Source organism: Scyliorhinus canicula, chromosome 18, assembly GCF_902713615.1.
Source record: "Scyliorhinus canicula chromosome 18, sScyCan1.1, whole genome shotgun sequence".
In the NCBI taxonomy this organism is placed as follows: domain Eukaryota; kingdom Metazoa; phylum Chordata; class Chondrichthyes; order Carcharhiniformes; family Scyliorhinidae; genus Scyliorhinus; species Scyliorhinus canicula.
In genome coordinates, this window is record NC_052163.1 from 50,666,090 (window position 1) to 50,694,085 (window position 27,996).

The 27,996-nt window shown below is 44.3% G+C and overlaps 1 protein-coding gene and 1 non-coding gene across 10 annotated transcripts in view; one reads left to right on the plus strand and one right to left on the minus strand.

The window, feature by feature from the left end:
* Positions 1-27,996, plus strand: part of LOC119953745 (protein shisa-6-like) — a 687,534-nt gene that overhangs the window by 285,326 nt on the left and 374,212 nt on the right. The window lies entirely within an intron of this gene.
* trnak-uuu lies at positions 24,645-24,717 on the minus strand. Its single transcript has one exon. It is a non-coding gene; the product is annotated as a tRNA-Lys (tRNA).

The following is a 27,996-nucleotide window of genomic DNA, read 5'->3' on the forward strand; positions in this document are numbered from 1 at the left end:
TCTCATAAACGAATAATAATAAGAAAAACCTCCTCAAGGACACAGTGGGCATAAATTAAAATATATTTAAAATGAATGACTAGCAGGCAGGAACAGAGACATGTTCCCAGTCAGTCTTGCCACTTTATTTTTACCGGTTTTTGGAAGCTTGAAAGATTTATTGATCCTCCATGAGATCACAGTTGAAACAAAAGCTGTTACATCTCTGGCACATTTGAAAACTCGGCAAGTCGCTCAGGTTGCCAACTCTGGGTAGACGTATTCCTGGAAATTTTAAAGCAGAAACTCTCTTCTTCAACTACCTTGTCTGATAAGATTGCAGCCCCCTACCCCCACCCCTACCTGACCCAATATTTTAGAATCAATCCATGAATTTGTTGCTTGGTAATATAAACTTGAACATCGCTGCGGAAAAAAAAGAGTCTTACACATCAAGGCAGACACAAACATAACACATTTCCAAGGGAACAACAATTTATACTGCATGAGAAAAGGGGTGTTGATTATTTGGCAGGTCAACACTGATTGATCAATGCACCATATGTTTATTTAAAAAAAGAGCAATGTCTGAACCTATTCCTTTTTCCTGCAGAGAACAGGCCCTTGTGTGTGAATATATGTAGCTTCTAGCAAGTATATGTGAGCTGTATTGTGAGCACACTCTTAAATTAGTTATTGGAGTAATTCTGAGCACACTCAGGATTGTTCAGCAAATGCTGCACAATTACGAATCGCATCTAATGTTAGACCTTGGGCATGATTCAGCATCCTCATCGAACCTGACTTGGTGTCAGGAAGAGGCTGTTGAGTCTTGAGAGACCTCTGGCGAGATTCTCGATGTTCGAAATATCTCGCGAGATTCAATGGAATCTCACGTGGCACCACAATCTGGATCTCGCTGGGTGAGATCCAGGGGTGCATGTTTAAATGAGCCTTAAATATATGTTTGCCGTATTTACCAGGGCCAAGGATTCACTGGCTGTGCCTGGGAGACCACACCAGGGCGCCATTTCGTCCCTAAGTCACAGCGGCACCTGAGGAATCTCTTAAGCCAGTGGAGACGCCATGAATGGGGGACAAGGCAGGGGTGGCACCCTGGCACTGTCAGCTTGGCACCTTGGAAAAGCCACCTGTGTATACGGGCAGTGCCACACTACACTATAGACACTGAGAAACACCCTGCTCAACACGTCGCTGAGCGAACTTTAACTCAAGTCCAATGATTTGTGTTCTTTATGTATTGAGTTTTGCAGGTATGGGTTGGTTTGATTGCAATCAGTACTCTGATGAGTGCAAACAGCCAAAGGGATTTGCTGTCTGAAACAATCTGCCTGCCACCAGTCATTGAGATATACGACCTGTGTACTTGGAATTGACTAGCACCAAAACTCATACACCACAGCCGGAATTCTCTGGCCTTTGGGATTCTCTATTCCCGCCAGCAGTGCACCTCCTCCTGCGGATTTCCCGACAGTGTGAGGTGGCTTAAATGGGAAATCCCATTGATTGGCGCAGTAGGGAATCCAACCGTCAGCGAACGGAGCGCTACCAAGAAATACACGGCTGGGGGACCGGAGAATCCCACCCCACATTAGTCACGTGTGTGGTAGGCAGACTGTCTTTTTGGTTTGATGGCAGCCTCCTGTTAGTGAAAAACACCACTCATGTTTCCATGCATAGTGGCAGTGTAAAATGGCTAGCTTCTCCTGTTGCTCCATATTGAGACATTTTACTCTTCCATGGTAATTTTTGGCTGACTGGACACTTTTAGGCTGACTGGGCACTCGGATTGACAAAAGTTGAGAAGTGATGATCCACTGGTATTGGGGCTGCGATGAAAGTGGTTCACAACTTACATAGAAACATAGAAAATAGGAACAGGAGGGGGCCATTTAGCCCTTCAAGCGTGCTCTGCAAATCATTATGATCATGGCAGATCATCCAACTCAATTGCCTAATCCTGCTTTCCCCCATATCCTTTGGTCCACTTTGCCCTAAGTACTGTATCTAAATGCTACTTGAAAACATACAATGTTTTGGCCTCAACTACTTCCGATGGTAACAAATTCCACAGGCCAACCACTTTCCAGATGAAGAACTTTCTCCTACTTTCTGTCCCAAACGCTCTACCCCATATCCTCAGATTGTGACCCCTGGTTCTGGACACCCCCACCATCAGGACATCCTTCCTGCATCTATCCTGTCTAGTTCTGTTAGATTTTTATAGGATTCTATGAGATCCCCATCTCATTCTTTTGAACTCCAGCGCATTCACTCCTCAAAAGTCAGTCCCGCCACCCCAGGAATCAGTCTGGTAAACGTTCACTGCCCTCCTCTCTCCCTTGCCTCCTTTCCTTGCACTTCCTTGCATTGTTGATTTGTCCTTGGCAATCAGAAGAACCAGTTCGGGATGTGCAGAAAGGCCAATTTGCTGGGGGTTGTTGGGGGGGGGGGGGGGGGGGGGGGGCAGAAATGGTGTCATTAATACAAATAAACAATATGCCAAAATACAAAAAGACATTAACAATCTTGTAGAATTGGTGGTTAGTTGGAAAATAAATTTCACTAATGATAAATATGAGGTAGTTCATTTTGGCAAGATGAACAAGAAATGCACATGCTGTTTGGATAAGCGCAGTGTAGATAGGGTAAAGATGCAAAGAAAAATAAGGGTACTTATATACAAAAATATTAATTGTACTGTCAAAGACAAATACCACTAAAGGCAATGGCCTGTAACTTCTCAGCTCAACAATCTTCAACGGATTGTCATTCTCGATCGATTTACCCACGTTAAAGTTGCAAAGCTCCTGTCTAGCCCAACCTTCCTTATCCAGGCTGGGTGAGACAGCAGGAGCAAAGTGCACCCCAGGCTGCATCGGTGTGGAATAACTGGGGTGCAAAGAAGAAAGACATGCCCCCTTTCTATGGCACTAGCTGCTGTAAAAGAGGTGATTAAAGGCACAGTTTAGAGAGAGAGGGTAAGTGGTTCAGACACGGGGGTGACACAGGGGGGATACCAGCGAGGAGAGTAGAAAGAGGAAATGGGGAAGTGGGGTCAGTGGAGGAGACCAGAAGAAGGGTGGTGGGCAGCGGAGGAGGTCAGCAGGAGGGTGTGGGAGGGGCAGTGTTGTGCCGGGTGGACCAGAGGGGATAGAAGTTGTCATAATATCCACTCATGTATGTAATGAGATGCAGACAGGCAGTGATTGACACACAGGATAACCAATGAACACACACGGCACAGAACAACCAATCACCAGACAGGACACCACCATTATAAGGCCACAGGGCATTAAGGCTCTCCCTCTCTCACAGGACATATCTAGGGAGATAGTCGCAGTGCACAGCCCAATGATCATCATCACCATGTGATAGAGAGCTAGTCTGGTCAAGCCAGTAGGAGGTTATCAGTTAGATGAATAGAGTGTCAACCCACAGCAGATTATGTACAGCAATCAACAGGTTCAATAAAACAGTGTTGGACCATCTCCTATGTTGGAAGCCTGTTTCTCGTTTTACTGCATCCAGTTGCAGTCGATATTAGACCAACACAGATAACACATCAGAAGTCAGACCAGAGGTGTGTGAGTGGGGGAGGGGGGGGGGGGCATGTTGCAATCGGAGGAATGGAGGGTGTCAATCTGGGAAGGGGGTGGTCAGTCTGGGAGGAGGGGGGTGGTCAGGTCAGATGGGAAAGGGGGGAAGTTGGGCTGGAATGGAGCGGGGGAAATCGCACAGAGAAGGGGGTACATCCCACATCGCACAGGAGGAACATTCCACACCCTGCCATGACTTACACTTAAGTTGGTCCCTTTATTTCCTCTAATTGCTAAAGAATGTTAAAAATATATAAAGGACCTTTCTTTACTTCTTGTACTTTAAACACATCCTAGCCTAAACCAACGACCGATTTTTAAAGACTGGACAGTAGAAATTCTCAACCGCTCCTACTTACCAAGGCCGCTACTCCCTCACACTGGCTCCTAGCCTCGCTTGATGAACTGATGCTTCCCCTGTGATGTCACTCTTGGGTGCTTTCAAAAACCACTCCTTTCGTGCAGCTTTTCAACTCTTAAGTTTCCTGGAGGCTGTATACGATAGAGAAAGGAAAAGGAACAAGCATCTCCCTCCCCTTCTCACCAACTCGCAGTGATCCCACTCCGTACCAGCGCATTCCATTACAGTGCACTTAACCTCTCTTATTTATATTACTAAGATTCAGATGACTCTCCTATCTGGCAATTTCAGAACCAGATTAGACCAGTTACTGAATTTGCCGATCTTACCTGCTCTCAAGCATAAGGCCTGATTTGCTTGATTAGCCCTGAATTTCTCCATCAAGTCTCGAAGAAACTCCAAACAGTAAATTTAAGTAAAATGCTAAATTGCAAGCAAGCAGAACTAGGTTTTATAAAATATTTCCCTCCCTTCCCGCCAAACCCGCAGTGATTCCATTCTGTATCACTGCACCCCAGGAGGGGGTGGAAATAAGTTGCCTGATTTTTTTCCTCCACGGTGGATGAGTGCATGTGTGGCGCTGCAGCAATTAATGAGGCACTGCGTAGGCCAATCAGAATCCACCCTGTTTTCAAGGCCATGCAAAAAAGTTTAAAAAGATACCACGCATTGAAATAAACAGGCCATGCACCAGAACCGAAATATAGCGGGATCATCGTACTTGCTGATGATGGGGAGAGTGGTCAGGAGTTTACCTTGGATCAAATATGACACCAATGTTGTGACCAGTCTCGTTCCGCCTCGCACAGTTGGCAGGGAGAGTGATAGAATCAGTGGCGAGGGAATGGAATTTCAGGCAGGGATAGAGGAGAATGGGGTAGAATTCTCCCATGGCCTCGCCGGTGGGTTCAATGGTGGAAGTGCAAAATTCGGTTTCGCGCCAGTGTGAATTTCCGATGGTACCTTCTGCTGGTGCCCATGTGGCAGAAAGGGAAACACGCTAGAGTAAGGCGTGAAATGGATTTGCGTCCTGTTAATGAAATGCAGGTGAAGGCCCGACCAGCATCTTCCACCCACACCCAATTTTCCACGACGCTCGCCGGAAAATGCACCGATCCAAAACACATCTGGAACAACGTGACATGCAGATGTCAAGACTCACCTGAATGATGCTTGGGGCTGCCTCTGGAGTTTGGAATGGAGGCTGCCAGCAACCTGGGACCCCACCACAGCAGTGGGGGGGGGGGGGGGGGGGGGGGGGGGGGGGGGGGGAACATCTACAGGTGGATGTTCCAGATTCAATGTCATCCAGGAGGTCCATACTCCAGCCTCAGAATGCTCCTGGAGATCCATTTTCATTCTCAGGAGGCCCATCTTCTTCCTTAAATAGTGGGCCAATGACGTTTGGTGCCTTTTCAATATGGTACCCATATCTGACAACATATTACACAGCATCAGGCCTGCCCCACTAGGGAATACAGCGCCACCATCAGGTTGCATAATTAATGAGGTCAGTGCTGGCAGCTGTAGCATGCTTTTCCACAGGCCTCCACAGCGGAAAGCACTCCATGCTCCCGTCCCCACCACGGGACTTAATCCCAGATGGGAGAATTCCACGCAATGTCTTCATACCTTCCAATACTTAGTTGGAGAAAATTTCTGCTCATCCTGTATTGGATGTTGAATAAGCAGTCTGACAAATTAGAGACAACGAACAATTCAAGATAAATGCATTGTCACTGTACCTGTGGAAACCATTGCTGTGTTTCCGAATCATGTCGCTGAGGGGCAGCACGAGGTGAGAAATAAGGGAGGGGGGGAGTCAAAGATAAATCCTCTGGTGACACCAGAGGTAACAGAGCAAGAGTGGGAAGTGAAACCATTTGAGGCCATTCTCTGGCTATGATTAGACTGACACAAATGGAATCTGGCGAATTCAGTGCCACCCAGATAGACGATGGTGGAGAGGAGAGGAAGACAGCATGGCCAGTCATGTCAAAGGTTGTAGGCAGGTTAAAGGAGAAATAGTTTGCCTTTGTCACAATCATACGGCATGACATTTGAAACTTTGATAAAAACTGTTTTGGCATTGTGGCAGGAGCAAAAACCTGATTGGAGGGATTCAAGGATGAAACCATTTTGGGGGAAAATGGGAACTGATTTTGGAGATGACAGCACGTTCAACAATCAAAACTAATCAACGCAATCCGAGAACATCAACCTCAATTTACAACCCACACTACTTGATTTTGGCCAGTCACATTCCACAGATGTCACCTCCCATTGTCTCAATAGCACAAGAGTGTTTGATCATCTATATCCGTGAAGCTTGAGCAACGACCAGAGAGACAGTTCTAAATGTACTGTTCAGCTAACCATTGATTGTATCTTGTTAAATGCCCAGCACTGATAATGTCGGCTAACTAGGCTATAACTCCTGGTTTGTCTCACAGTTTTTCAGAATATCAGGATCAAAATTTGTATTCCTCAGGTATAATCCTGTACTAATAGAGCATCTGGAATTATTAACTATTGCCTCACTTATTTCTCTGTAGGTTTTCAGTTACATCAAATCAATGCTCTGACTTCTTTAATTACACATGCTTACTCTAAATGAACCTGAACAATGCTGACTGAATCTGTGTTTTGTCTCCACCTTCAGATGGGTATGTACTTTGTAAACTCTGAAAGCAAATAGTCACATTGGAAATTTAAAACTTGGAATTTAAATCTAAAGGGTGACATTTACTTGCTTGAAAGTCGCACTTTTCAGACTACATTGATTCCCCAAGGCCCGTTCCTGCCCGTATGGTGTTCTTCAATGGCAACAATGAGGAAGCATGTGTTAAGTAGTGGCATGCAGTGTTGTCTGCCCTTTGGGAAGCAGTGCAAGTCCGCAAAGCAGCGCTGCGTAAGTGAAATTTTCCCCTGCCATTTCAGTAATAACCATAAAACTACTGGATTGCCTTAAAAAAAATCTGGTTCATTCAAGTCCTTTAGGGAAGGAAATCTGCTGTCCTTGCCTTGTCTCACCTCTGTGTGACCTCAGATCCACAGCAATGTGGCTGATTCTTAATCATCAAATGTGTGCAAGCCAGTCAGTTATAGTTAAGGTGGTAGCTCAGAATCACCTTCTCAAGGGCAACTAGGGGCTGGTTTAGCTCACTGGGCTAAATTGCTGGCTTTTAAAGCAGACCAAGCAGGCCAGCAGCACGGTTCGATTCCCGTACAAGCTACACGGACAGGCGCCGGAATGTGGCGACTAGGGGCTTTTCACAGTAACTTCATTGAAGCCTACTCGTGACAATAAGCGATTTTCATTTCATTTTCATTTAATTTCATTTCATTTTCAACGAGGGATGAATATTAAATGCTGACTTTGCCAGTGATTCCCATATCTAGGGTAAGAATTAAAGAAACAGTTGGTAGATTCACTTCCAACCTATATCTTCAAAGGAATGATCTAGGTATTGGTAGCTAATCTAATGCAATGGATATAAACTCAATGATGTGAAAAATCATTGGGGTCTTGCTCTGCTGGCATAATGTTCTTACAATGAAACCACCAGCTGACTAGCCCCATGTCAGAGATCTTGTCCCAAATATGAGAACAGAGTTCTGGATGAGCTGAAGTTAATGGAGGGAAAAGGCCAGCCAGGAGAGCTTTAGATTTGTTGATTCCGCAGAAACAAACCCATGGATAAAATGCCAGTAGCAGATGGACTGTGGTAAGATGGTTATGGAGATGGAACTAGGCAGTCTTTTTGATGCAGAGGACATAGAATTGTAAAGTCAACTCGGGTTTTAATGGGACACGAGTTGCAAATGCAAATATCAGATTTTGGAAGGGCCTGCAAAACCAGAAGAGTTAAATATCTATGAAAGTGAAAAAGTTGTACCAGAGTGCAGGGGCTTAATGACTGCAGGCTCTGCCAATATTGCTGAAACACAGCGAGAGAAGAAACACTGAGAGCCAGAGCCCGAAAGAATGGATTTGTCAAAAGGGGTGGGACTGGAGAATGCTTCGGTGGTACAGTGGACCAAGACCATAGAAGGGTAGATATAAAAAGCACTAGGATTTTAAAATGTATGTGCCGGGGGAGGGCTGTCAACACTGACGTGAATTACTCCTGGAGATTTGATCATGACATTTGCAATCACGTGACATTGTTCACAAGATTAAATCGCATGACGTTTCATCACATGACATTTTCTCTTTGTTTGAAAATGTCATTGCATTGACTGGAATTGATTGTCTTAATATCACCAAGCCCACTGGAGGTCTTGGACTGGATTCTCTGTCCCCCTCATTCCGGATTTTGGGTTCAGCACGTCGGCGGGATGCTCCAGTTTGCTGGCTGGTCATGGGGTTTCCCATTGTGGGGCAGCCGCACGCCGTCGGGAAACCCCCGGGCTGCCGGCAAAATGGAGCATCCCGACGGCGGAGAATCCAGTCCTTTGTGTCTCAGACGGTACCTCTGAATCAGAAGCTCTGGGTTCAAGTCCCATTTATGACTTGGTTCAACCAGGTTGAGGATTAGTCTGATAATCCTTCCAGCACTTCCCCAATATTCTCCATAGGGGAAGAAAGTGTGTGTGAAGATATGAAACAAGCAATCGGTTACTTAGAAAGTTTGGAGAAGTTGGAACTGTTTTCCTTGCAGGAGATAAGATTTGATGGAGGTTTTAATATCCATGAGTGTTCTGGATAGATGGTGAAAACATTTTCTCAATAGTGGAAGGGTGATTGAGAATGAGGAGGAAGAGATTCAAGGTATTTGGCAAACAAAGCAACGGCGACATGAGGAAAATCCTTTTAACGCAGCAAATGGCTAGGAACTGGAATGCACTGCCTGACTGGGTGGTGGAGGCAGATTCGACTGAGGCATTGAAAAGGGAATTGGATTGTTATCTGAAAGGGAAATAATTGTAGGGCTACATTTGAAAGGCCCGTGAGTGGCACATAGTTGATTGTTCAGTGCCAGCGCAGACATGATAGGCTGAATGGTCTCTTTCTGTGTTGGAATCCATCCTAGGATTCTACAAATTATTTGAGCTTTAGTTTCATGACAAGACAGATAACAATGAAGAAAATGAAATGAAATGAAATGAATGAAAATGAAAATCGCTTATTGTCACGAGTAGGCTTCAATTAAGTTACTGTGAAAAGCCCCTAGTCACCACATTCCGGCGCCTGTTCGGGGAGGCTGGTACGGGAATCGAACCGTGCTGCTGGCCTGCCTTGGTCTGCTTTAAAAGCCAGCGATTTAGCCCAGTGTGCTAAACCAGCCCTGCATCAGGAAGAATGCAAAGTAGAAAGATTTAGGGCTAAATAATTTTGAAATGAAACTACTTCAATGTTTCCACAGTATCACCTGTAAACACCAAATAAATACCACCAACTCAAAAAACCTAAATCGATATAAGTAACTTGCAACTGAAGATTTCATGCAACATGATGACTTTTTGCAATACATAAGTTATGAAAATAAATTTGATCAAACTTAATGCAATTCACTAACTCACACCGGATCTCAGGGAGGTGAGGTTCAATCCTCTGGGGGAAGTATCAAAGCTTTCGGATTCCCACAGTAAAATACATTATACAACAGCACATATAAGAGGCAGACACAAACTCTCCCTTTGCCACAGTTTGTGTTTCTCTCTCATCCTTGCTTCCCAAGTTTCTCTTTCTTTCTTGCTCTCTCCCCTAGTTTCTGTTTCTCTCTCTTTGTGTTTTTCTTTCTATCCCTCTCTCCCCCAGTGTGTTTCTTTCTCTCATCTCGCTCCCAGTTTGCATTTCTCTCTCCCTCTCTCCGCTAGTTCCTTTCTCAGGACTTACACAGTTCCCAGGTGACTTTCATTGATCCGGTCTACTAGCCACACAACTGGAAAGGACGCATTTTTAAAAAACCAATTAGCAGAGTGGTCAGCATGGTTCAGACAACACTGAGTGCTGCATGCGCAGAGTACACCACAATATGCATGTTTTCTTTCCTTTGGCCAGTCTCAGTACTTAGGATCTCAATGGTCCATTCTGGTATACTCAGAGCCGGGTTGGGAACCATAACTGGAGAATGGGCTCAATGAAAACTGATGTGTTGGACAGGCTGGGTCGATGTGGACTGCACCTGATGCAGTGTAGCGAGAGACAGACTTCCAACACTTGATAAGATGCAACACGATTTTATTTAACATCTAAACTATTATACATGTCCAACTGTGGGTTGACACTATGCTGACTTGACAGGAGACCTTGGCTGGGATTCTCCCCTACCCGGCGCGGCGGGGGGGGGGGGTCCCGGCATAGTGGAGTGGCGCCAACCACTCCGGCGTCGGGCCTCCCCAAAGGTGCGGAGAATCTAGGCCCGCGCAGGAGAGGTTGGCGCCACGCCGACTGGCGGCAAAACCGGCGCCAACGGCCTTTGACGCCCACCGCCCAGTGTCGGGGCTGGCGAAATGCCTTCGCCGGTTCGCGCATGCGCCGGAGGGTCAGCTGGTGCTGACGTCACCACCGGCGCATGAGCGGTAGGGGGGTTCTCTTCTGCCTCCGCCATGGTGGAGGCCGTGGAAGAAAAAGAGTGCCCCCACGGTACTGGCCCGCCGGCCGATCGGTGGGCCGTGATTGCGGGCCTGGCCACTGTGGGGGCACCCCCCGGGGCCCAATCGCCCCACGCCCCACCCAGGACCCCGGGGCCCGCTCACGCCGCCGATCCCGCCGCCACCAGAGGTTATTCAAACCATGGCGGCAGGAGAGGCCTCTCAGCGGAGGGACTTCGGCCCATCGTGGCCGGAGAATCGCAGCAGGGTGCTCATCGATCAGCGCAGAGGGCACGCCGATCGGCGGGGCGTGATTCCTGCCTCCGCCAATTCCAGGGAGAATTTCTGCCACGACGGGGGCGGGATGTTTGCTGGCCCCAGGCGATTCTTTGACCCTGTGGGGGGTTGGAGAATTTCGCCCCTGATACCAGCCTGACCAGACTTACTAGCTACCACATGGTGTTTGCACTGGCTAGCTCACAAGCAGGGAATCGAACCTGGGACCCTGGCGCTGTGAAGCCACAGTGCTAATCACTTGTGCTACCGTGCTCTCCTTATATTATTTTATGCCCGTCTGCACTCCATTATATGCATAGATGTATATTATGACAAAAACCAATGAGATGTTTGAGAGCGGATATGGACAATGTCATTTTGGCTAACTTAGGGTTTGTATAGGAAGGACCTTGATCAACAATAAGGCCATTAAAATATTCCAGAAGTACAGGATATTTCAAAATTGTCAACAAAAAGCAACTTTTTAAAAATATCTTTCAAATCAAAGCCCCAGGATGAGTAGCATTACAGGGTTAAGGGTGCAATACAGAAAATAAGACCCCCACCATGCCCGATAGTCAAATGGTCACATAGAAATCAATGGTTATTTATGTAGAAAAAACAACTACCAAACAGAAGTACCGTATATTCAAATTTGCGACAGATAACTAATTCACAGCTGAACTGGGAACTGTTCCATAAAAATCTATCTTCTGACCCGACCTCATTAATTGTTGAACAAATGTCGACTTAAGGACAGCCACTAATCCCATGCAAGCAGAGTCTGTGTCAATACAATTGTTTGTGCCCAGATTTCGCTCCTGTTTTGTTGATGATATGTGTAGATCCATGTTTAAAACCAACAAAATGCAACTCTTGACATTTTCAGGTGCACTTAGTTGTTCCTAAATTCCACACTGGAGGTTTGACAATCACAAGGTTATGACCAGCAACAGTAATAGTGAGCCATCTGGATAAAATATCTAAAAAGCCTAATGCACTTCACATGCAAATTTCTGTGTCACACCGAAAAAAAAGTATTAGAGGAAAGTCAGAGAGAGGCAATTCTAATCTACGGAGAAACAACTAATTATCTGAAGGAGTCACAGGTAAAATACACGTCTGACATTTAATTAATCTGAGGATCTGCCTCAGAGCAATTAACCTCTAACTGACCTGGAGGCGGCATGCAATTGTACTTTGTTGTGTTACAGAAGCAAGCTCTGACACACGGCTTTGCTTCAGTAAAATAAAGCAGTTTGTATTTCATCGTATAATGATCCTGTTAAACAGCACACTCTCTAATTTACCGCATGTTAGCAACATGCTAAAATGCGGAGAAGTGATAAAATTACAGTGTGTCTCTCAGTGTGTGACACTGTAATGCTGCTCAATTTACATGATAGCCCTCTCTATGTGGGTAGGACTGCTGTATAAATGGCTCAGTTCTCACCCTGTCCATATAAACCAGCAATGCGATTTTCACAAAATTTCACAAGCAAGCTGAGTTTAAAGTTGCCCTCAAGGTTTTTTTTAATGATTTTGTGCGCAGTTCCGAGATTACCACCCATGTTCTGAATGTGTCATGAAGTGTAAATGACGCAAATTCACATTCCTTTTATACTGCAGGACCTCTAACAGTATCAATTCTGATGTACAAATTGCACATATGTGGGTGGTAGCATTTTATACCTTGTAGAGGTAAATGGGAACCAGGCATTTTTGTTTTAACCCCTAGAGTTATGGTACTCTAATCACTGTGTATTAAAGCTCAAGTGTGAAATCATTCTGTCAAGCAATGTACTGCTGACCTTTTGACATTGAAAACAGCACTCCTGTTTTTTTTGTGCGTAAATTCTTTGTGTATATTTTACAAATGGATGGTGAGGCGAGAGGGGGGAGGGAGCAGTTTTGAAATTTTGCACAAGCAAATGTAACCAACAGGTTGCACACGCTTTTCGCAGCTTTTGTCTGATAGCATTTGAACCTCGTGTAAGGTTGCCCACGATGAACATAAATTACGGGGCAGCAAGTAATGATGCACATGGGACCTAAAGCCCTCTCTCTCTCAGGTTGTTGAGTTCCACAGTACAACTCTCAAAGTCAATCACAGTTCGGATTCAAATAGAAAATGAGATGTAAATACCATTGTGCTAGTAAAAGAAATAGTGTATTTATTCCTTTAGCTGTGTTTAATTCAATGTGACCCCCCCCCCCCCCCCCCACTCAGGATTTCATCTCTTTAATACCAGGTGCTTTATAATCAAATGGGAACTATGCCCCTAGCGAGCGTGTTTATCCACATAGAACATAGAACAGTACAGCACAGAACAGGCCCTTCGGCCCCCAATGTTGTGCCGAGCCATGATCACCCTACACAAACCCACGTATCCACCCTATACCCGTAACCCAACAACCCCCCCCTTAACCTTACTTTTATTAGCACACTACGGGCAATTTAGCATGGCCAATCCACCTAACCCGCACATCTTTGGACTGTGGGAGGAAACCGGAGAACCCAGAGGAAACCCACGCACACAGGGGGAGGACGTGCAGACTCCACACAGACAGTGACCCAGCCGGGAATCGAACCTGGGACCCTGGAGCTGTGAAGCATTTATGCTAACCACCATGCTACCGTGCTGCCCATTTTTCCCAGTTCTGGCAGCGCCGGGAAGTACAATGCCATCTAATGTGATTTTGGTTAAATACGGGGCTTCAGCGGGGAACGTACGGCTGAAGCCGCTCTTAGTTCCGTTTCCTGGATTGAGGAATCCCGCTGGCTGAAGCTCCTCAGTGCAGGGAGAAATCGGGATGACGTTCTTAAATGTTGTCCCAATCTCTCGAGCTCCTGCCAAGCCCCAACTCGCTGTATGGGGTCTCCAGGACCCCCTCAACCCTCACACCTGCACAGCGCACTCTCCCACCCAGTCACCACCATGCAGCAAATGCCAGTTTGGCACCGTGTCAGTGTCTCCACCATCTGGCAGTGCCAGGCTAGCATCCAGATGGCACTGCCAAGCTGGCACTGCCAAGGTGGCAACAGCAGTGTCAGTGTACCATCCTGCCCAGAGAGCATGCACCTTGTGGCCTCCAATACTCTGGTTGACCCCCACAAATGCCGTTCTGTCTGGTCCTCGTTTGTAGAGACCAGCACTGACCAGTGCTCGGATGGGTTTTCCACGGTGAAGGGGATAAATCCCAAAGCCTTGGTTACCTCAGAGAACTGCATATTAGAGTGAGACTAGCTATCTCGTTCTCATATATAGTTGTGCCAGAAAGTGATCCTACCTACAATGGGTGGGCTTCACATCGCAGCATCTCCCAAGATGGCACTAGATCTCCCAAGGCATGCGAGCCGGGTCAATCCGGGGAGCGAGGCCTCCCATTATTTACTGCCCGTGTTGCGCCGTGGCAAAAGCTTTTTTTTTAATTTAGAGTGCCCAACATTTTTTCCTTTCAGGGGCAATTTAGCATGGCCAATCACCCTACCCTGCACATCTTTGGGCTGTGGGGGTGAAACGCACCAAACATGGGGAGAATGTGCAAACTCCACATGGACAGTGACCCAAGAGCCGGGATCGAACCTGGGACCTCAGTGCGGTGAGACAGCAATGCTAACCACTGCACTACCATGCTGCCCTGCACGCAGCTTTTTGGGCACAGAGTGGCCAGTAGATTGCTCCCACCATGTTTTGTTCATTCTTATTGCTCGCTACTCAAAAGTAAATGTCAGCTATTAACAATGAAGTGAACAAGTGGAATTGCCGAATAGAAGTCAGCAAAGAAGCAGGTCTCCAGAGGATGTTGTGCAAATTGTAGCTTTAATGTACACTATATGAACAAGATCAAATAACCAATTTCACTGCAATAATAAAATGACAGAGTCTGACATATCATGTTTCAATTGAAAGAAGAAACGGGGTCAGCAGATTGGATTTTAAACCAGCAATACATGGAAAATGTGTGTCAGGCTTCTATCAGAGTAATGCACTCCAGTGTTTAATAAGCAAGTACTCCCCTTGACCACACAGGAATATAAACTTCCCAACATTTCAAGGCGTGTTCAGGCATGATCACATATAAAGGATCAAAGCCAGATAGGGCTCCAGCACAGGAAATGGTTCGGAAACATCTTGTACAAGTTCATTGTATTAAAACGTTTTCCAAAAATCGTCCGTCTTTATTTCATATCATTACTCCACTGTCCCCAAAACATCTTTTTGTGTTCAGATGATAAATATTTGGCACAGCTTTGAAGGGCCAAATGGCTACCATCTGTGTACTATTTCATAATTCTCTGAAAGGACTTAATTTTTCTTTATTTCCAAGCCCGAGGAAAGCTTGGCACTATATTGGAGTAGCAAACTCAAGTGAGGTATTGCTTTAACTACTAACCCATGACCTGGCAGAAAGTGCTGTGAAGATGTACTCCCAAGGCTTCTTAAGTTGAACAAACAAACTTTACTTACAATGTTGCCTCATTAGCTGCGTGTGTCAAGCCAGTCCACAATCGTTCTACCTAGGAAAGTTCTCCCATTAGAGAGATTCCCCATACTAGGTGTTGATTGGTTATTCAGACCACTTATTTAGTCAGTAAGGCTGGACTTAAAGTGACAATCATCACATGCCTCCCCCTTCAATTCCTTTTTACAATGCTTACTTACCAAATAACTCTATAGAGGTGACTAGAAAACACTATAAAATCAGAGAAATGATTACATTTGTCCTGAATTTGATTTACACACCGTAAACATAGGTTCAATAATTATAAATCATGTTTTTAAGGGTTTTTCTGTTTCTGGTAGAACGGCGTAATGATTCCACAGAGTTGACATTTACGGAAACTGTAATAATGGGTACCACTTTTGGCACAGACAGTTCATTATTACTTGTTCCAGCGAAGGCATCAGTTATGTCTATGACAGGTCAATCATGTACTTAGCTGTTTACTGGCTCAAAAACATTTCTTGGTGGCATAACTGATTGCTGAAATGTTTCTCCACTCCTCAAGTGGTCCATGAGTTTATCAGCGACCCTCTATGTCTACTTGGTATGAAAGCGGTCCAGTCTCAGAGACAATCATTCCTGGGATCCAACTTGGTCCACTACCAAAGTTTTTTTTTTCACATTTACAGCTTCATCTACCATAAATTTCCAGACTTTACTCTGCAAATCATGGCTTATTTTCTGATTACCTTTGCTGATTTCTACCTCACTTGCACATTTGCAGCCAGGATTATTTATCTTCATCGCCAGATATGAAGATGTTCTCCTGTAGGCTTCTTAAATTGAACAAACAAATTTTATTTGCAAATTGTTTCATTATCTGCATGCTTCAAACTAATCCATAGTACACTCATTTTAACTGTGAAAACTCCTTGCCTCAGAGAGATTCCCTACACTTGGTGTTGATTGGTTGTTCAGACCAGGTGACCCTTACTCAGCAAGCCTGCTCTTAATGTGACAATCACCTCAAATGCTTATCCCTAATAAAAAATATCCAATCGGACAGATAATTGGATGTGTTAATATGACTACAATGGAACTCCTATCATGGAGGACATGCATTGTGGATTCTGTAAAAGGGTAAATAACAGAGTGTTCCCAAAGCTTGCAGGCTATGAGGTATATAGTATAATAATAACTAGGCAGGAAATAGTAAATGCAATGTACAAATGAAGCAGATTGAATTTACTCTTTAATAAAAACAGAAAATACTGGAAATACTCAACACTTCTGTGGAGAGAAAAACAGTTAACATCTTTCATGACTTTGACTTTGCTTCTCTCTACAAATGCTACCTGACCTGAATTGAATATTTCCAACAGTCCTTGTTTTTTGTTTCAGGATCCACAATATTTTGCTTTTCAATTTAATCACTGTTGGGCTGTGATGGATGTTAAGTATTTGCAGATTTATTTTGATCAATTGAATGGGTGTCACTCGCGTCACTCGCTGAGCCAGCATTTATTACTTATCCCTAATTGCCCTTAAACTGACTAGTTTGTGATGTGCTCCGTGGTAATGATGTATACAGAACATTTAGTTCTTTAACTAGAAAGATGATTTATTAATAAACACTTGGAAAGATAACTAACAAACTATCATATAGATGATGGCTACTAAATGAATTCTGCAAATTCTCCTGGAGCTACTCTAAGTGTGACCATCCTCTTGTACGACTTGCTACCACCTGCTGGCCAGAGGTCATATCGATACTTTTATACATTGATAGGCAACTATATACATTGAGGTGTACATGCATATCATCACATCCCCTTTCCTTTGGAAGTGTTTACCTGTACTAATGTGACTGTGCTTTATACAACATGATATGCATGATAACTTTAAACATGTACTGTACACAGTTTATTACCAGTTCAGTCTGTCAGATTTACAATGTAATCTGGTTGATCTCTTCAGTGATCTTTATCACTACACCACCGCCTCCCTGAGGCAGCACCTCACAAAATATTTTGTCTTATGATAATTCTGGCAAACTTTCCAAACTGGTGACTTTTACCACCAAGAAGGACAAAGGGATCAGACACATCACCACCTTCAAGTTCCTCTCCAAGTCACTCACCATCCTGAATTGCAAATATATCACCGTTCCTTCATTGTCACTGGATCAAAATCTTGGAACTCCCTTCTTAACAGCACAGGGGATGTACCTACACCACATGGACTGCAGTAGTTCAAGAGGTCAGCACACCAGCATCTTCACAGGGGAACTTAAGGTGGGCAACAAATGCTGGCCTAGCTGGTGACACCCAAACGCCATGAAAGAGTATGAAAGAGAAACCAAATAAATTGATGATACAATCGATCACTAGCAGGGGCTTGTTTAGCACATTGGGCTAAATAGCTGGCTTGTAATGGCCAGCAGCGCGGATTCAATTCCCATACCAGATTCCCCGAACAGGTGCCGGAATGTGGCGACTAGGGACTTTTCACAGTAACTTCATTGAAGCCTACTTGTGACAATAAGCGATTATTATTATTATTAAGGGTGGAATCCTATCAGTTCAGACTCAAAACTGGTGTGTAACTCTCCAGTTGTACACGTTTCGCTCCAAATATTGAGTCTCTTAGAGTAAGCTTTGTATTGTAGAATCCCTGCAATACAAAAGGAGGCCATTTGGTCCATCGGGTCTGCACTGACCCACCAAAAGCACACCCTACATAAACCCAATCCGCCGTCCTATCCATGTAACTGTGTAACCTCACCTAACTGCACTAAGGGGCAACTTTAACATGGTCAATCCACCTAACCTGCACATCTTTGGACTGTGGGAGGAAATTGGAGCACTCAGGGGAAACCCATACAGACACGGGGAGAATCTGTAAACTCCACATAAGACAGCACCCAATGCATACAAGGGCATTTGTACACCCATCCAAACAATTATTCAACCCTTTCTAGTTGTAAAACCGAGTGGTGCATACACAATGCTCTGAATGCTGAAAGTTGTCTCTGCTTAGTTTTTCATCCCTCCCTCCCCTCTCAGCCCACCGCCAACAACAATGAATGGCTATTGGTGACAAGCTGATGCAAGAATTAGTAAATCTCAGGGCTCATTTAAAATACCTCAGTGTAGTCAGTCTGCCTTTTGAGAAGACCCACTGCAAAAAAGGAGCAAGTTTAATAAAAAACATTGAACTAACAGTCAATAAGATGTTCATGGTTTCTAACTGGTTTGAATAGTGACTTATTTGTTAACAACAATTAGATTTATTTCATTCCAACCATCAATTCAATCTCTTTGAGGATTTTAAAATTAGATTGGTATTATTTCATTTCTTCAAAGAATACACTTGGATACAATTAATGCTCTAAATCTCTTCACTAATAACTTTGCAATATTAATCGTGCAAGCAATGTGAAGAATGGGAGTCCTACGCTGATGTCTGCGTTGGGTAAATGTGCTCCATAGAGTGGAACTAAATCATACAGACCTGAAAGCAAACAGGGTTTGATTCCCTTACTGATTGAGCTCATACTTATGAGAGGGCACCATCCAGGTTTCTTTGTTTTGATTGCTTTCCATTCGGTTGCATTTTACTTTTGGGAATCGATGGAATTGGGCTCAGTTTGAATTTTATCACATGGTCAAAGAGTCTGGCAGCATTCACAGACCAGGCCCACGTGCCAGATGGATACTCAGGTGATGCACTGGACAGATGCCAGCTACCATGGATTCAGACCGCAACATGGAGTCACCATTTCTTCAAAAGAGATGAATTTTAAAGGGAGGAATTAGACAAAAAGCCAAATGGAGATTAACATGCTCGGATAAAGAATTTAATGGCAATGTTAACAATAGGAATTCAGGTGACGTGAAACATTGGAGCTTTGTTCTTCTTGCCCATGGCAATTTCTGAATTTCTTCAAGGCATCATTAACATGAAAACACTTCCCAGCTAGCCATTACCCCATAGATGCTGGTGGAATTTTCAGAGAGAAGAAAACTCAATGAACAATATAAAAAACTTAAGTAAACCTTACAGTAGCTTCGTTCAAGTTAAAAAATAGTTATATGTATGAAATTATTTAATATGCATATATTCATCATAAAATCTTAAATCAATTGAAATTATGCGTTCTGTTTGAATTGATGAGTCACAGCACTAAGACATGCAAGTTGGCCATATTTTACACAGCAGGGGAATGATTAATATCTTCAGGAACTAGTTGGCACAACTGGGGTCACTCAGAAAGAGTGACTATGCCATGTTGCAAATTGCCAGCCTGTTAACAGTTACTTCATGCCTCAAGGGGGGCAAGATGCCAGTCACCAAATCAGCAAATGTCATGGTACCTCTGTTGCCAGTCTCTTGAATAACTATAAAGTGGTTGCAGCAGAGGAAGAGGCTTTTTCTCTCATTTGTGGGCTGAATGGGGCTACTGCCAGTATCTTCCCAGTGATAGATAGGTCCCCCCCGCCCATTAGGCCTGCTGGCAGCTGTTCTGGCATCCCACAAAGCCTGCTGCACTCACTCCCCTCCAGAACCACAGCCACCAGTGAGCTGCAGCCTCTGGCCATCCTGTGCCAGAGTTTCATCCTCCATAGAGATGGTCTGGCAACTGGGATGACCATTTATTTTATCAAATCGAACACCTCTTCAGAGAGCACCTCTCCACCTCTACCAGCAGGTCGGCTCCCCTTCCAAAGCTGTAGGACCACTGATTGGTTCTTCAGCCTCAAGAAGCTGCTCACAGGCAGCACGGTGGCCTAGTGGTTAGCACAACCGCCTCACGGCGCTGAGGTCCCAGGTTCGATCCCGGCTCTGGGTCACTGTCCGTGTGGAGTTTGCACATTCTCCCCGTGTCTGCGTGGGTTTCGCCCCCACAACCCAAAAATGTGCAGAGTAGGTGGATTGGCCACGCTAAATTGCCCCTTAATTGGAAAAAAATAATTGAGTAATCTAAATTTATAAAAAAAAATAAAAAATAAAAAAAAGAAGCTGCTCACCATCCTTAATTGGACATTGGACCCAGAGGCAGCCTCTTAATTGGCTAGCTCTGGGAAGATCTCCCAGGCGGGTGGAAGCAAAGGCAGGGTTGTGACCCAGAAAATTATCCTGACACATGCTTATGTTTTTTAAGAGCATTGTATTGCACCCTATAAGAGCAATGTAGCTGGTCTCACTCCCATACCCTTTCCCAATAGACCTGCATTTTGTTTTCCTCCAGGTGTCTTTCCAATTCTCTTTTGAAAGCCAAATGTAATTTCCACACATTTAAAGTTAACTTTGTTATGAATCTCTCTCCTGAGTGTCTCAAAGGCAGGAAGAGAAAGTCAAAGAAGTTCCATATTTAAGAACAAAAGAAACACTGGGGGCTGGGACAGCCAGATTACTAATTCCTTATTTGGGAGTGAAGCATAAAGAGGTAAAAACAGAATCAGCACATTAAATATTAGGGAAAATGTTTTAAAGAGACAGTCAGGATCTCCTGAATGACTAAATATGTAGAGTTATACAGTCCAGAGAATCCCTGTACTGTTCTTAAAAAGAAAATGGTATTCAGGATGTGGATGATGCTGCCAAATCCACTATCGTTTCTTATAAGATGGGTCCATGTTTGATTCCTGCCCTGTGCATTCTGAGAGAAACAGGAAAGACAACATTTATTACCCATCCCTAACTAACCAGGTCATGTCAGAAAGCATTAAGTACCAATTGTTTCATATTGGATAGGAGTCGCACACATAGGCCATGCCAGGTGGAGTTGGTGATTCCTTTTCATCAATGATGATCAAAACCATTGTTCGACCTCAGAAATGTAATTGTTACCATTTAACAAGTTGAACTCAATTTTACTGACAAGAGAAACACAGATTCATAGAATCCACACAGTGCGGAAGGTGGCCATTCGATCCATCGAGTATGCACCGCCCCTCCGAAAGAACACTCTTACCAGGTCCACTCCCCTGTCCATCCTGCTCTATCCCCATAAGCCGGAACCTAACCTGCATCTCCCTGGACATCATGGGGCAATTTAGCATGGCCAGTCCACATAACCTGCAATCTTTGAACTGTGGGAGGAAAGTGGAGCACCGAGAGGAAAGCCACACAGACATGGGGAGAACATGCAAACTCCACACAGACATTCACCCAAGGCCGGAATCGATTCCGTGTTCCTGGCACTCTGAGACAGCAGTGCTAACCATTGTGCCACCATGCCGTCCATGTGACAAAGCGTTTCATCTTGTATTAATCAGGCCAAATGCAAGAATGCCAAGTTTCAAATGGTCATGACAATTTATCTTTTGAGTCAATTTCTGTCCCAAGTGCAGAAAGTCACTTGGCAGCAAATCGTTGTGATCATTTGAAATTTGGCACCATTTGAAATTTGGCATTCTTGGATTTGGCCTGATGAGTGCAAGATGGGGGCAGCACGGTGGCACAGTGGGTTAGCCCTGCAGGCTCACGGCGCCGAGGTCCCAGGTTCGATCCCGGCTCTGGGTCACTGTCCGTGTTGAGTTTGCCCATTCTCCCCGTATTTGCGTGGGTTTCGCCCCCACAATCCAAAGATGTGCAGAGTAGGTGGATTGGCCACGCTAAATTGCCTCTTAATTGGAAAAAAATGAATTGGGTACTCTAAATTTAAAAAACAATTGAGTGCAAGATGAAGAGCTTGAGCAAATGCTTATTTTTCAACAATATTCAAACATCAATTTCATAATCTGTCACAATGGGATTGGAACTCTCCAACGGTAGTTTACTAGTCAAGTGCCATTACTTCTACACTATCCTACCTACTTAATGATTGCATGTTAGCATTATAATTTGCCTCAATTTAGGCAGGCGAAGGAACAGTAAAAATGAGAGTTGGCCAAGTTTTCTCCCTCCTGCACAGCAAGCATGACCATTGAATACAGGATGGGGTTGAATTCCAACTTCTGCTATCATTGCCTACCGTCACTGCCTGGGCATCATGAAAGGTACTCAGACAATATCACATAGGGATACAGTAATACCTTCAGGGGAAGAAGTCAGAAAACGAGGAACAATGTCCTTTGCAGATTTTCTTCAAAATAAAAAAAAACAACGAATTAGCTGGCTAATAAAGCACAACTGTAAATTAAGTTTTAAAATGTCAGTGAACATTTCTTAGGGGCAATTTCAGAACATTATTCTTGCTGAATGCAGAGATAAACAAAATGATCTAAAGGTCTCTAGCAGTAGAAACCAAGTCACAATAACATACTGTCAAAGGATGTTACCTACTGGTGCAGATGTGAATGGTTGAAAATTTTTTTTTAATGCACTCACTTCAAACCAGAATGGGTGAAAAATAAATGCATGCTCGCCGTACCTAGGATGAAAACATAATGTTAGTTTTGTTATCTGGCATTAAGTACTGCACAGTACCTTTCATTTAATAGCAAATATTGGAATAGGGGGGGGATGATTCTCTGGGCAAAAATGATGTCATATTGATGTTACAACTGATGAATACTTAAATGTCTCAAGATAAATCAACAGGTTCAGTATGTTCTATTGTGACTGAATCACTCAAATGTCATACTTTATTACTCAGTTACTTATTTCACAATTTTGCTCATTTGTCCATAAATAACATGCACCCATGGCTTTGATCATTAGAAGCCATAGAAACGACTGTTGCAAATTGTGGTGATATGGGTTAAGCGGACAAATTGATTCAAATTGGCATCAGAGGTGTGAAAGTCTAGACAGCAAAATCAATGTTGATTTGAAGCTTTATAAACGGTTTCATTGTAGTTTTAAGTTATACTGTTGCTTGTCTTCTGAAAACAGCTAAGCTAAAATCCCCTCATGCTTTCTGGACAGATTATATATATACTCACTGCAGGCATAAGGCATCCTTGTCCAAACGCAGCGTGACTGGGACAATATCCAGGCTTGGGCTGACAAGTAACATTTGCGCCACACAAGTGCAAAGCAATGACCATCACCAACAAGAGAGAATCCAACTATCGCCCCTTGACATTCATTGGCATTACCATCATTGAACCCCCCCACTATCAACATTCTGGGAGTTACCATTGACCAGAAACTGAATTGGACAGGCCATATAAATACTACGAGAGCAGGTCAGAAGCTGAGAATATTGTGGTGAGTGACTCATCTCCTGACTCCCTAAAGCCTGTACATCACTACAAAACGCAAGTCAGGAGTTTGATAGAATACTCTCCTCTTTCCTGGATGAGTGCAGCAGCAAAATCACTCAAGAAACTCAACACCATTCAGAACAAAGCAGCACATTTGATTGGAATCCCTTTCACAAATATTTATTCCCTCCACTGCCAACGCTCTTATAGCCACGGTATTGATATCGTTAGACCAGTTCAGTTGCTGATGAATGGTAAAGTATAATTTAATTGAGCAAATATTAGATATACTGGCCATCAATATTGCCAGGCCTAGCAATCAGACTTGCTTATGAAATGACATGCACTAAATTCTGTGTGATGTAGGCTGTAGTTATTATCCTGGATCTGACAAACTATCACTGTGCTACTGAGCTTTGGGGATGTGGAGTTGGTGCATTAGAATGAGAGTGAGAAATAGGCATACTATTTTGTGATTTACATACCAAACTGAATTTTAACTAGGGCTAGTGCACTCCTGAGGAGCAGGCAATCCCCTGTTGTCAGCTTCCATGCTAGAGTTCTCTCTTTGTCAATACTTTATTGGCAGATCAGTTGTGATATTAAATCTGGTGTAATTTGCACAGAAAATCCTTCCTTCCCATTCTGATTTTTACAATATTTTATGTGGTGGGAAGTGTACTTTATGCCAGATGACAGGAGAAACCTGGTACATTTATCAAGCCTGATAGACTCCTCCTAGGAACAAATAAAGTTGCACCTTATCTTTCACCATATCCAAGAAAGGAACAACTTTAATCTCAGTCATTCAGATGAGCATCAGCCAGTAACATTTTTTTTGGACAGCATTTATTCTAATTTCTAGTTTAGTGCTGGGAGCCTTGAGATCATTTTGCTTATCTCTGGGTTCATAGAAGTTACAGTGCAGAAGGAGGCCATTCGGCCCATCGAGTCTGCACCGGCTCTTGGAAAGAGCACCCTATCCAAGCCCACACCTCCACCCTATCCCCATAACACAGTAACCCTACCCAACACTAAGGGCAATTTTGGACACTAAGGGCAATTTAGCATGGCCAATCCACCTAACCTGCACATCTTTGGACTGTGGGAGGAAACCGGAGCACCCAGAGGAAACCCACGCACACACGGGGAGGACGTGCAGACTCCGCACAGACAGTGACCCAGCCGAGAATCGAACCTGGGACCCTGGAGCTGTGAAGCATTTATGCTAACCACCATGCTACCGTGCTGCCCGTAAATGATCGCCTGAACAGGGACTTGAACACTGGAACCTCAGATTAAAAGTCTGGTGGTCTACCAACTGAGCTATCCAGGCCCTCAGCACCAGAAGAACACTGAAACCATCTCGGCAAAATGCCCACTGACATTTTGATACTTCTTCCAAAGTTATGCCTTATTATTCAGCTAATTTATTGGGGGATTTTCAACAGATCTCGGCATCCACACTGGCATCAGCCTGCTTCAGTTAGTAAAACTCTCGCTCAGTTACAAGCTTGATGGCAAAAGCCCTGAGGCATTAAAATATTGCCTGATCTTTCTGGTGTAGTTATTCAGGTGGCATTAATAAGTTCATGGAACTAGAGGCTCTCTCAATGGCCAACATTCTGCCAGAAGCTAATACCACCAAGACCAAGTTCAAGGGTAGCTCATCTCATTACTCCTGTGGCAACAACTTGTATTTATATTGCACCATTAACATCATGATACATCGCAAAGCATTTCACAGACCATAAAACAAACTATGACACTGAGCCACTTGAGGAAATTAGGTCAGGTGACCAGAAGGTTTTGTCAAGGAGATAGGTTTTAACAAGTATCTTAAAGCAAGGTAACGGGGCGGAGAGATGTACGGAGGAAATTCCAGAATTTTGGGCGGAAGCAATTGAAGGTACGGCCATCAGTGGTGGAGCTATCGAAATTGGGAATGCAAAAGAGACCAGAATTAGAGTAGTGCAGATTTCTTGCAGAGTTGTGGGACAGGTTGAGATTACAGAAATAGTGAAGGGTGGGGCCATGGAGAAATTTGAAAACAAGGATGGGAATGTAGCTTGGACTGGGAGCCAATGTAGGTCAGTGAGCCCAGGGCAGATAGGGCAACATGCAAGTCGAGACATAGGCAGAGTTTTGGATGAGTTTTGAAGGGTAAAATGGGGCAACAGTTAGGAGTTGCACAGTCAAATCTATACATAACAAAGGGACAAATGAGGGTTTCAGTAGCAGATGAGCTGAGAGAGGGGTGAAGGTGATGCTACAGAGGTGGAAACAGACAGTTTTAATGAATACAAGGTCAGAATGTGAGATCAGCAGCTCACCCTGAGATGAAGTGAGATACCAAGGTTGAAAATTGCCTGGCTTAATCTCAAACTCTTGCCACGAAGACGGTTGAGTTGGGAGCTGAGGAACAGAGTTTGGGAGTGAGACCAAAAGCAATGGCTTCCATGTTCACAATATTTAATTGTAGGAAATTTCTGCTCATCCAGCACTGGATGTCGGATAAGCAGTTTGATAATTTAACAACAGTGGGAGGAGTGAAGAGATGTGTCGGTGAGGAAGACCTGGGTGTCATCACTGTACATGTGAGTCTGAGAGGCAGCATTATAGATGAGAAAGAGGAAAGAGGCCAAGGATAGATCCTTGGGAGACACCAGAGGTAAAGGCGTGGGAACAGGACAGACGCCATTGATCATGATTTTCTGGTGACAATTAGGTTGAGAATAATGGAATAGTGAGAATGGAACTAGTAATCCCACCCAGTTGAACGACAGGAGAGAGGTGGCACAATGGCACAGTGGTTAGCACTGCTGCCTCACAACTCCAGAGGCTCGGGTTTAATTCTGGCTCTGAGTGACTGTCTGGATGAAGTTCGCACTTTTTCCTTGTGTCTGCATGGGTTTCCTCTGGGTGTTCCGGTTTCCTCACACAGTCCAAAGATGTGCAGGTTAGGTGGATTGGCCATGTTAAATTTCCCCTTAGTTTCCAAAAGGTTAGGTGTGGTTACTGGGTTTCGGGGATAGGGTGGAGGCACAGGCTAAAGTAGTGCTCTTTCCAAGGGATAGTGTAGACCCGATGGGCCGAATGGCCTCCTTCTGCACTGTAGGGATTCTAGGTGTTGGAGGAGGATAATGTGGTCAATCATGTCAAAAACTGCTGACAGGTTGAGAAGGACCAGGAGGGAAAGTTTCCCTTTGTCACAGTCACAAAGAAGGTAATTTGTGACTTTGATAAGAGCTCTTTTTGTACCATTTTGGGGATGGGGGGGGGGGGTAAGGGGGGTGCAACATTTTTGCATGTTGAGGGAGTTTGGAAAAGAAAGCGAAGTTAGAGTAGGGACAGTAATTTGCAAGGACTAGAAGAAGAGATAGAGATGATGATGGCAGATTTAATGGAAAGTGGGACAACAGGTGAAAAGAGAGAGAGAGAACCATTTTATAACATCATTTTACATGGTCCGCAGTGAGGTTGGGTGATCAGTAGGAATAGAATGGTGGTTTTCATGGGCATGATGAGTCACAGTAGGCATGAGAAGAAATAGGAGAGAAACTAGAGGAAAATGCACCTTTGGGGCTAAAGCAGTAAAGGAAGTTTGGCATGGTAGGTGAGTTGGAGGGAGGGTCAAGGTTGAGGCAGCTGATCACATGGTTTCGATCTCAGTAATGAAGTCCACGAGATTCTTTCCCTTCTTTCTGGAGATAAATGTGGAGGGGACAGAATGACGGTTTGTAAAAGAGATAAAAAGCCACGGGTCTTCTTTGCAATGGGATGATGCTGAAGTAGTGAACAGTTTTAACACAAGAAAACAAGGCCTAATTGTGTTTAAAATGGCCCAGCCAGATCTGGCATTGCAAAATGGAGGCCCAATTGCCTATGATTGGCGAAGCCACCATTTGTTGTATGCTGACTGCTTTGACATGTTTCTAAGAACCATAAGGAGCAGGAGAATTGCAAATTTCAATTTTCTTTTGAAGGGAGTGTTGCACTGACCTCTCACCCCATCTCGTAATTTTCAAGTGTTAACTGTTCAAGTTTAGCTGTCAGTCTCAGCTCACTGGTAGTACAATTACCCAAGAGACAGATAGATGAGAGCTCAAGCTCTGCTTCCTAATTCTTGAGCACGTGATCCAGGCTGACACTTTGAACATGAAGCAGTGCAGCACAAAGGTACAGTTTTTGAGGGAATGTTAGACGGGCAGCACGGTAGCACGGGACAATAGCTTCACAGCTCCAGGGTCCCAGGTTCGATTCCGGCTTGGGTCACTGTCTGTGCGGAGTCTGCACATCCTCCCCGTGTGTGCGTGGGTTTCCTCCGGGTGCTCCGGTTTCATCCCACAGTCACAAAGATGTGCAGGTTAGGTGGATTGGCTATGATAAATTGCCCTTAGTGTCCAAAATTGCCCTTAGTGTTGGGTGGGGTTACTGGGTTATGGGGATAGGGTGGAGGTGTTGACCTTGGGTAGGGTGCTCTTTCCAAGAGCCGGTGCAGACTCGATGGGCCGAATGGCCTCCTTCTGCACTGTAAATTCTATGATAATTCTATGATGTCCTGTTAGTCCTCTCAAATGGACATAAAAGATCCAAAGATTTCGGAGAATTCGAG